Raw genomic sequence first — 11,652 nt, forward strand, 5'->3', positions numbered from 1 at the left:
TGCTGTACCGATTTTTCGGTGATTTCCACACAAAGGTGGAATATTGGCACTAGATGAAAGGTAGATGAAAGGTAGACCTATTTTCCACAACGTCTCCAAGTTCCATCTTATTCTAACCACTTGTTTGCATGTAACTAACATTTTTCTATATCATGTTGGTTTTTTCTCTTTAATGCTCAGGAGCCCAGGTATAGGGGACACTTAGGTTCAGGGCCTCAGGTCTAGAACTCAGCGGTGATAAGACAGTCCCTGCCATAGGAGGAGAGTGCACAATAAGGAGGACATAGAAACAGGAATTACCGTCTAATGTACATGTAATTTTAAAAATCAGTGCAAAGTACTGAAGTATACCATAGAGGAGGAAGTAATTATTTTAGTCTGTTGGCTATGCAGAGAAAAATTACTCATTATTGACATGCTTTAAGGTGTAGCTCTAATGCCCTTTCTCTACTCTGTGCCCCAACTCTTGGAGGTGAAAGCAATTTCTCCCTCTTCTAAATCTTCATGACGGTCCCTCACCTAAAATATTTCTAGTTCTTAATATAGGTAAGTATGTACAACTCTTGTTGTTCCAACTGAAACATAATTATCTTAAGATGTTTTGTGTTTGTGCATAGGGGCTCCCCAAGTAATATTTAGTAAATGAGGAAGAATCTGGAAAACTATTTATATCTGTTAATAAGTCTACTGAAGAGAGAAGAACCAAGATGGCGGCATAGGTTAACGCCGGAGTTTGCTGCCTCGAACAACCATTTCAAAAATACAACTAAAAGACGGAACGGTCATCACCCAGAACCACAGGAAGGCTGGCTGAGGAGAGATTCTACAACTAGAAGGAAAGAGAATTCCATACCGAGGAGCGCAAGAATCAAGTCAAAGATTTGAAATGCGAAGAAGCAAAAAACACCCAACCGGAAAAGCAAAATGAAAAAAGAATCCGAAAATACGAAGATAGTGTAAGGAGCCTCTGGGACAGCTTCAAGCGTACAAACATCAGAATAATAGGGGTGCCAGAAGATGAGAGACAGCAAGATATTGAAAACCTATTTGAAGAAATAATGGCAGAAAACTTCCCCCACCTGGTGAAAGAAATGGACTTACAGGTCCAAGAAGCACAGAGAACCCCAAACAAAAGGAATCCAAAGAGGACCACACCAAGACACATCATAATTAAAATGCCAAGAGCAAAAGACAAAGAGAGAATCTTAAAAGCAGCAAGAGAAAGAAACTCAGTTACCTACAAGGGAATACCCATACGACTGGCAGCTGATTTCTCAACAGAAACTTTGCAGGCCAGAAGGGAATGGCAAGAAATATTCAAAGTGCTGAATACCAAGAACCTACAACCAAGAATACTTTATCCAGCAAAGCTATCATTCAGAATTGAAGGTCAGATAAAGAGCTTCACAGATAAGGAAAAGCTAAAGGAGTTCATCACCACTAAACCAGTATTATACGAAATGCTGAAAGGTATCCTTTAAGAAGAGGAAGAAGAAGAAAAAGGTAAAGATACAAATTATGAACAACAAACATGCATCTATCAACAAGTGAATCTAAGAATCAAGTGAATAAATAATCTGATGTACAGAATGAACTGGTGATTATAATGAATCAGGGACATAGAAAGGGAATGGACTGACTATTCTTGGCGGGGAAAGGGGAATGGGAGATGCGGGAAGAAACTGGACAAAAATCGTGCACCTATGGATGAGGACAGTGGGTGGGGAGTGAGGGCGGAGGGTGGGGCGGGAACTGGGAGGAGGGGAGTTATGGGGGGAAAAAAAAGAGGAACAAATGTAATAATCTGAACAATAAAGATTTAATTTAAAAAAATAAGTCTACTGAAGGCAAGGTCTATTTCCTAAGACAAACCTAATTTTACATATTGTAATAATTGCAATAATAATATTTATCAGGAATTTACTATATGCTGCCTTGGCCAGTGTGATTCAGTTGGTTGGAGCATCGTCCCATACACTGAAAGGTCACCAGATTCCGGTCAGGGCACATGCCCAGGTTGTGGGTTCCATCCCCAGTCAGGTGTGTATAGGAGGCAACAGATCAATGTTTCTCTCTCTCTTCTCTCTCTCTCTCTCTCTCTCTCTCCTTCCCTCACTCCCTTCCTTCCTCCCACTGTCCCTCCCCCTGTCTATTTGAAATTAAAAAAATCTGCTATATCCAAGCAATTTATATATTTTATCTTATTAATCCTCTCTACAGCCTTGTGTGGTGGGTGTGATCCCAACTTTAAAGATGAGGAAACAAGGTCACATAGGCAGTAGTTGCGAAGTCACTGGTCTGAGTCTGGAACTGGTGGTCTCAGTCTTCGTGCTTCATGTCCCTAATGAAGAAGGAAAGGCATTGTGAGGTGATGTGACTACCTAATGCCATACAACAGATCACTCAGAGCAAACAGGCACAGCAAGCAGGGCACAAGAGTTAGAGGACGAAGCATTAGGTCCTGGTTTCACTTTCAGACAACACTGGGTACCAAGAATTTTTCTTTGGAATTCAACTTTTAACAAATACAGCTTAAATAGTTCACAAAGTGAGAGAGAAAGAGAGCTTATTATTTACGCTTTGATTAGTAAGAGCAGGGGTCCTCAAACTACGGCCCGCGGGCCACATGCAAATACAAATATTGTATTTGTTCCCGTTTTGTTTTTTTACTTCAAAATAAGATATGTGCAGTGTGCATAGGAATTTGTTCATAGTTTTTTTTAAAACTATAGTCCGGCCCTAACAATGGTCTGGGGGACAGTGAACTGGCCCCCTGTTTAAAAAGTTTGAGGACCCCTGAGTAAGAGGATGTTATGTGTGTAATCCAAGAGGTTTTCAAAACATATTTCTGGCTCTTCTAGTCCTATTGATGCGAGTGTTCTAGTCCCCATCCTCCAAATTTTACTTGTAAGGATGGTTAAAAACATGGAGCTAACCTAAAGTTCAAACCCCACATTGGCAAATTACTGCCCACGTAATAATGTTAGGCGAGCTGTTTCACCTCTCTGTGTCTCTGGCTCCTCATCTGTAATTGGTTATAATGACAGCACAGAATTTACAGTCGTTGTCAGTTCACATACGTAAAGTTCTTGAAATGAGTCTGACCTGGCACATAGAAAAAATTATTAGATTCCCTTCTAAGTGGCCTATTCCTATTTTCCGGCCAAAGATCAGTGGGTTCCAGAAAGCAGGGTGTTGGACAGTCTCAGCTCCCAGGATGTGATCTGATTCTGGAACCCATCTAGGCTGCTCTATAGTGCTGTTTAGGCAATTAGGCCAGCGGTCACAGTTGGGGGAGACCTGGGTTCTAATTCTATCCCTGTCATTTACCAGCCACATGACCTTGGGTAAATTCTCTGCATCTCAGGGTTTTTCATTTTGTTTTGGTTTTGGGATTTTGTTTGTTGTTGTTTTCCTGAAAATGGGGAAGAAACTACCACCCACCTAATAAAGTGGTGAAATTCAAATGGAATAATGCATACAATGAGTTTAATATAGCACCTAGAATGTAAGTTGCCCTTAGTCAAGCTTAGCTATTGTTTTTAGCTGGTAGCAGTAGTCATTCACACACATACACCCTATGCTAGCAGGTCTGTGCTAGTGGTGGCTTGATAAGGAAAGCTAAAGAGAGAAGTGGAGCTGATTCATCCCTGTGAACGCCCATAAATCCTGGGCAGGGGTAGATGGATTGTGCCAATCATACAAGCTTAAGCTGAGAGTCATCATAATTTGGGCCTTGTGGCACCAACTGCCATTTGTCCCCCAATATCTCTTCTTTTGTTACAGCTTGAATTCTATCCCCACTAAAATTCATATGTTGAAGTCCTGAGCCCCAGTAGCTCAAAACGTGAGCTTATTTGGAGACAGGGACTTTATAGAGGTAATCAAGTTAGTGTGAGGGTATTAGAATGGGCCCTCATCCAGTGTGACCAGTGTCCTGATAAAAAGAGGAAATTTGGACACAGAAATGCACACAGAGGGAAAGCGATGTAAAAGACACAGGGTGATGGCCTGGTTCTCCAAGGAGAGAGGCCTGGAACAGACCCTTCTCTCACAGCCCTCAGAAGGGACCAATAGTGCCAATACCTTGGTTTCTGCTTTAAAAATAGCCAGACCTTGCCTGAACTCCTCCTCCAACGTCTTGCTAAATGCAACCAATAACAACCAATATACAGTGATAATGACCTATTTTCCCACCCTGTTGTCTAGAACTAGTCTCAGCACGGGTTCTGCCTTCCAAATTGTCAAAGGCACTGAGTAGCATGAATCCTAGCTTTCAGGCCTCCACCAACCACTAACTACGTATTTTAGGATATGGTTCAGCAGCCTCTCATACCAATTTTGGTATTGGTTGGAGTAGGTTAACTACTTTAATGATAAATCTAAAATATGTTCCCTCCAAATTGTGATAAACTATCCATTTTCATTCTAGGGGCATTTTTGGGGTAAAGAAAGAGCAAACCATTCTTTCATCTCAACTGTGAAAAATAACTGTTTCTTTGACTCTCCTTTTCACCAGATGCCATATACCCTTATTATTGTTTCGTATCCAGTGGTTCTCAACCTTCTGGCCCTTTAAATACAGTTCCTCATGTTGTGACCCAACCATAAAATTATTTTTGTTGCTACTTCATAACTGTAATGTTGCTACTGCTATGAATCGTCATGTAAATATCTGATATGCAGGATGGTCTTAGGCGACCCCTGTGAAATGGTCGTTTGACCGCCAAAGGGGTCGCGACCCACACGTTGAGAACCGCTGGTATAGACCCTGGACCAAGATTTAGGAAACACTTCTTTTCCACAGAGTTACCCTGGGAATTTCTATTCTGCATCATTGTGGGTTGAGTCTTAGTAGTAAATTTTAAATGATAACTTTCCTTTGTCCCTAAATTCTAAGCTCTCAACTTTCACCCATGAACTGACCACATTAGTTTCATTCATTATAATTTCTGAAAAATGTTGGAGGAATAAGGAAAAGCTATTAATTCATTATTCAGAGTTTATGACATCCTTTAATAAAAGAAATAGTCTGTGACTTTTCACACCTATTCAGTCATTTCAAACCTGCTTTTCAGGTTACGTGATGACTTAAAGTTGACTAATTTGTTCACCTTAATTAGATATGTTACAATATAGATGTGCTTAGTGATTTGCATTGCAATCTATGTAAAATGATTCTTGTTCATAAATTGTTGAGAGACAGGGACCTTCAAGTTTAAATGAGTTTTATTATTATCTTATAACCATACAGGAATTTTTAAAAAATCTTTATTGTTGAAAGTATTGTATATCATACAGGAAATATTTAAACGTTACATTGGCGTTGGTTCTATTGCATTGAAAGAAGTTATGAATAGCTAATTTGTAAAGATTTGGGAGGTATTGTGTTTGATCTTGTCTGTAAAAACAGTTTCTTAGAAAGTTAGTTGCATAAATAATTTCATTCTGGCGAACAAACTTAAGAAACTGAAGGGCTATGTCTTTTTTTCTAAGCTTTGTACTAATTAAGAAATGCTTTTAACACCTCTTTATTCCCTATTTTGTTATCAAAAATATTTTATCTCAGGCCATCTGAGTTCTCCATTAAATAAATCTTTAAGACAGACATTCGGATTTTAAAAGGGCAGTAGAGATCGCACACAAGTTATTTCAGTGTACCACTACGGAATGCAACATCTTAAAAGCTCTGAAATTGCTCTGTTCAAGTGAAATACTTGAGTGAACTGCAATTTGGGACCTTAGACATAATGCATTGTAATCTACACAGTATCCTCAGGGGTTGGCTGTCTTTTCTAATGGCATGTCAACTGCTCAATTAGTCTTTCTGATGAAGGTTCTGTGCCTGGAAGATCTCCCTTTACTCAGTTGCCACCTCTTTTAATCACTGTACTGAGAACTCCACATCTGTAAGCTGTTAGGATTTCAGCCAGTGGTTCTTAATCAAGAAGATAGCACATTAGAGTCACCCCAGGAAATTTTTGAGTGATGATTTTTCACTTTAAATGTGCTACATTTTTTGTTTTGTTTTTTTAAAATAGCTTTGTAATTTACATATCATAAAATCCTGCCATTTAATGTATAGTTTGTTGGGGTTTCCTAAATTTATGCAATCATCACCACAATGTACATTAGTTAAAATATTTTTAAAAAATAGCCAGAGCATATGTTTTTAAAAGGTCTGGAAAGTTACACAACTTATATTGGCAGCTTCTGGAAATAAGACTTGGAGTAGTGTTAAAAAGGACTTTATTGATATCTGTAATATTTCATTGAAGAAACGAGATTGGAGGCACAGAATCCAAAATGACAACTGTGATTAGTTCCACATGATAGGATAGTGTACATTTGCTCTATGTTCTTTATACTTTTCTAGATCTTTCAAATTTCCCAAAACAAAACAAAAATGAAAGTAAAGTTCCCATGACAGGCCCAAGCAAGGAGGTGGGAGGAAGGGGAACGCACTCTCAGGGCAGTCAGACTCCTTGTGGTGAAGGAATGAGCAGATAGGTTGAGAGATGGGTTGAAAACCCATAGGCAGGAAGGATGAGCATAGCAATTCAGTGGCAAGGAATCACACAAACCAAAAGGATAGATAATAAAACCCAAAGTCAGAATATACCCCCAAGTGAGCAAATTTGTAAATCAAAATTTGATGCCAAAACAAATTTCTATATATAGTATTATGAGGAATATTCAGATCCAGAGCAAAGCAAGTAGATTTTTCTAAGCTGACCCCACTGTCGGCATTTTTGCTAAATTATAGAGCTGAGCAGGATGAAACGAGAACTCAGTTAGGCAATTACAGTGTTTAGCCTCAGAAGGCAGCTAATCTCACTTCCTCTTACAGAAGAGGGACAAACTCCCAGGATTTAAAGCCACAGTGGTCAAGTCCGATGCAGACTCTGACCACAGCATCAAAGTCATCAGAACACAGTTCAGTAAAGCCAATCGTGTCCGACTCTCTTCTATGGTACAGCAGAGTTGTCCACTTGACATGCTGCTACATAAGGAGAAAGATGAGTGGAAATCATAATGTATGCTCTAGATCAGGGGGACGTCCAGCCCGTTGGCCATATAAGGCCCGCGAAATCATTTGGTCTGGCCTTGCCAAGGCATTAGGGCTGAGTTAATTAACTGTTTGACCAAGATAACAGGCTAATTTTTAAGATGATAATTTTATATGGCCCACGAATGATGGTATAGATATCCACATGGCCCTTGGCAGCAAAAAGTTCCCCACCCCTGCCTGCTCTAGATGGTAAGTTTTTAAAATCCACAGATAAAACACAGACACTTTTGTAAATTCATTTTTGTTCAATCCATTTTATTCTAATCTATGTGCAAAGAAAGATTATTTTTTTAAAAATCAAAGAAATGTTAGTATAAATTAAACTAGGCAAATTTAGACTGTATAAAAGGATAACATAAGACCTCTTAGAATCTGTAAGAGCTGATTTAATAGAATGCATACACACATAAAATTTTTAAGAATTCTTATAAGAGCCCTATATCAATGACAGCAAATGGATCTTATGCAAACCCTAGTAACCTACCAGGGGACCGGGTGAAGGACCACTCAGAACTTAGCAGGCCCGTGAAGCACACTGCACATAAGTAGCGCCCTCTTTTAAGAAAAGAGACATAACAAAATTTAACATCATAAAAGGATTCATTACCAGGCTCCTTTAATGATGAACTTCTCTAGCGCCTGTGAACTAAAATCTGATTTATGCGACGTCAACAAGCACATGAATGTTAAGAAACATCATTTTGGTTAAACAGAAAAATAAATGTTTGTCTTGCTCTACACTCACTGTGCATTTAGTACATGTGTCTCTCCTGGATGACATATGGTCCAAATTAGGCTAAACATTGAACATTATGCCCTGGGTAGACTTGAGCAATAACAGTTTTCAGAGGAATAGGCCGTGCCAGCATGTGTCAACAGAAGTAGTTTTAGGCACAGCAAGGGAATCAGCCACTTGGGGTCTAGCCAGCTCGCTTTTCTGCCTCTCCATTCTGCCTGTCTGATCCAGGACGGCAATGGCTAAGATATTTTCTGATGCTCCCCTTCAGGTTTCAACAAACACTTCGGCAAATGCCCGGAACTTGCAATTGGGAGCTTATTGATTGGAGATGATAACGTGGACCAGGACCAAGCAAGTGAGAGCAGGAAAGACCTGCCTGTCCTAGCCTTCTGTTTTGGAGGTGCTTGTTGACATATTTGACTCCCTTGCATTCCAAGGGCCCTGGTTTGGAGTATCTTTTTTTTTTTTTTTAAGTCTATTTTATTATTTGCTCATGGGGACTTGGCCAACCTTGGGAGCTTGTATTTCACATTATAATCTCAGTCTCCAGCAGAAAGGAAGATACTGACTTTGTTTTAATGTTTAATGTATGTTAACAGTTTAAAGGCCACCCATCTACCCACCTGTGATGGTTAATTTTATGTGTCAACTTGGTAGGTCACAGTAGCCAGATGTTTGGTTGAACATTATCCTTCTGGGAAGGTACTTTTTAAGATGCGATTAACTTTAAATTGGCTGACTCTGAGTAAAGCAGATAAACTTCCACAATACGGGTGGGCTTCACCCAATCAGTCGACAGCCTTAATAGAAAAAGACTGACCTTCAAAAGAGGGCAAATTCTGGTTGCGGGCTGCCTGTGGACTCAAATTGCAACACCAGCTCTTCCCTGGGTCTCAGCCTGCCCGCCCACCCTGCAGATTTTGGATTTGCCAGTCTCTACAATTGTTTCGGCCAATTCCTTAAAATCTCTCCATCTTTCTCTCTCTGTATATTTCTACACATATTTTAGATTCCATTTCTTTGGAGAATCCTGACTGATACACCACTATTGAGCTTAAGAAATAATAGAACATCCTCTGAACTTTTGAGTTCCACTGAGTGCCCCTCCCTGGTCATATTGACTTTTCTATTGTGTTTTTTTTCCTGGTAACAGAGACACTTGATCAGCAAAATCACTCAAGGAAGACTGTTGGCACTTAACCCAGTAGATGGCACGAATATCACTACATTCAGCATGGAAACTTGCACTAGGCTCAATGAATGAATGTCACTTCCTATCACCGTTTAAGTCCTGTATCGCCTGTCAGACCAAAAATGCAGCAGCTAGGATTCTGCCAGTCAGCCTGCCCCGTTTGGGCTCTTCTGAGGAGCTCGGGCCTCTCTGATGACCCCATCACGGCAGGGCAATAACATTCCTGCAGGCTACACAACCGATATTGTTGGATACAGTTCTGTTCTTATCAAAACAGGGAAGATCTGACCTTGCAAAGACTCTGGAATGCATGCCTTCCTTTCCACACTACTTCCTCGTTTCAGGCCGTCATTTCATCATTCTCATTCTGCAGTGCCTGTCCTACCCTGGGCTTCTGGGTTCATACAACTATCCTTTTCAAAAACCTTCACAGTGGACTCCCAATTTTCTTTCTCTCCTTCTCTGCTGTGCACCGGTCACATAAAAACTAACAAATTATCGAAGGTGCCATATACTCCAATGTGTTTGTATTTTTCCTCGTAACTGTTTGTTGTTTTGCATTTTGCTAGAGGCCTTTTCTTTATTTCCCCATCAGGGCGTTCCTAGTCATATCGTAAGGCCCACTAAAATGACAAATCCTATCTAAAACTTGCTAGTTCCCCAGTCCCATTAGGAGGATTAATTCCCTCTCTTGTACATGCCCATATACCTGATTCATACCTCCACTGTAAAAATTTATTCTATTAGCACTTTACAAGCTGGTATTGAGGTTCTGTGGTGATATGTTAAGGGAGAGGATCAAAGATAATTCTAAAGGGAAGATACCATGTTCACTTAGAATCATCCAACCCCTACAAGGAGTAAGATGTTTCACTGGGCCAATCAACTCGGCCTGTTTTTGTTTTGTTTTTTAATGACTAAGTCCCAAGAGGTTCTTGGGTCTCCCATGCTAATTAGCTTCTGGTACAGGGCCCCACTAGTTTGCCAGCCCTGCCTACACATGACTAACAGGGAAATGGGAAGAAGAAATGGAAGGAACAGGCATAGAAAGAAGGGCACATCGCTCTGGAGGTACCAACATGACAGTGCCGCCAGGAGGAGGTGCTTCCCGGGCATTGGAAATGCCCACCTGAAGCTCAGCAGAGGGCAGAAAGAAATTTGGAAATCCTGAGCCAAGAGACCAAAACTAAGTCCAGGATAATAAATAAGATTACCTCAGTCCTTGGAAAGACCACCTGTGTCTGAGGTAAACAAAAAAGCAGATGAGCCAGGAGTCTTTAAAAAAAGAAAAAAACAGGAAGAACACCAGCAACTCTTCAATGAGGAACTCCAGGTGTAGGGAAGGGTCAGGAAAGTCAGTTGTGACAATGGACAATGGGAGAGAGGCAAATCTGACAGTTGGAATTGTGACCTTTGATAGATTTCAGGGGAGAAAAGGTAGGAAACCAGGCTGCAGAGGCTTAAGGAGTTAGTAAATGTTAAGAGAGTTCTAGTAAATGTTGGGAATGTGGTAAGGAGAAAGAGAAAACCAGAGTTTGATCAAGACTGAGATCAAGAGAAAGGTTTGTTTTGTTTCCTCTTCTTTTTTTCCATAAAATTCCTTCTTTTTCTCTCTCCCTTCCTTTGTTCCTCTCTTCTTCTTATTCTTTGTTCTTGTTGGTATATAAAACATATATATTCATCTCTAAATTAACTATTTGTAGGCTGAGAGGAATAATCCAGTGAAAAGAAACCAAGTGGTGATTTAAAAAGAGGCAATGTTTGATAACATAAAGCCCTGGCCAAGAGCTAGTAGCCAAAGATATGAACTTCAGAGAGAAATAGAACTCCTTACTCTAAAGAAGGGAGAACTACTTACATAGAAATTCAGGAATGGAGAGAGAAGAATGAATGGGACCCACATGTCATGGGGGCTTGGATCCATAGCAGTATATTGCCTAGTCAACTGTAGTAAGTGAAGGTGGTGAGACTGGACTTAGATTGCTCAGTGCCTGGCTCTTGGTGGGTACTCAAAAGAAGCAGGTTTAGTTGAGGATTTAATAAGGAATCATTTAAACTGAAAGACTGTTAATCAAGAGTGTGGACTCCATTGAGTTGACTGGGGCTTTCAGAGGAAATAATTGGCTTGTTTTCATAAAATTCTTCTGCAATATTCTTGCAGTACAACCTGGAAACATGAGGGGAGAAAGTGCTAGCAGTGACCCCAGGTGGAGGACAGACAGGTGGATGGACAAGGTAGGAAAAGGGTAGTGGAACCGAGAGTTGACCATGATCATGTAGGAGGCCCTTGAAATATGGAGCCAAAAATGTTAAACCATCCTAGAAATGGCAACCCTAATCACGACATCAATCCCAAATAGGATAGCCCTTTCACCTCCAGAGTTTTTCCTTTGCCCAAAACAGTCTTATCCTTTGTCACACTTTCATTTGACTGACTTCTCTTAATCCTTCAGATTCCATCTTAGATATCACTTTCTCCAGGAAGTCTTGTGCTGGGAGCCGGTCCATCCTTGCTGCTTGACACAGTTGCTGCAGGGAAGAAACATCTGCACAGCATATGTTTCAAGGGACCTGGCGTATATGGCATACTGTTCTTAATATGTTTGCTCCCCTTCTTGGCGCTATGTGTTTTAACCAAGGTCACCTCTC

The sequence above is a fragment of the Myotis brandtii genome, unplaced genomic scaffold (genome assembly GCF_000412655.1).
Source record: "Myotis brandtii unplaced genomic scaffold, ASM41265v1 scaffold10, whole genome shotgun sequence".
Classification (NCBI taxonomy): Eukaryota; Metazoa; Chordata; class Mammalia; order Chiroptera; family Vespertilionidae; genus Myotis; species Myotis brandtii.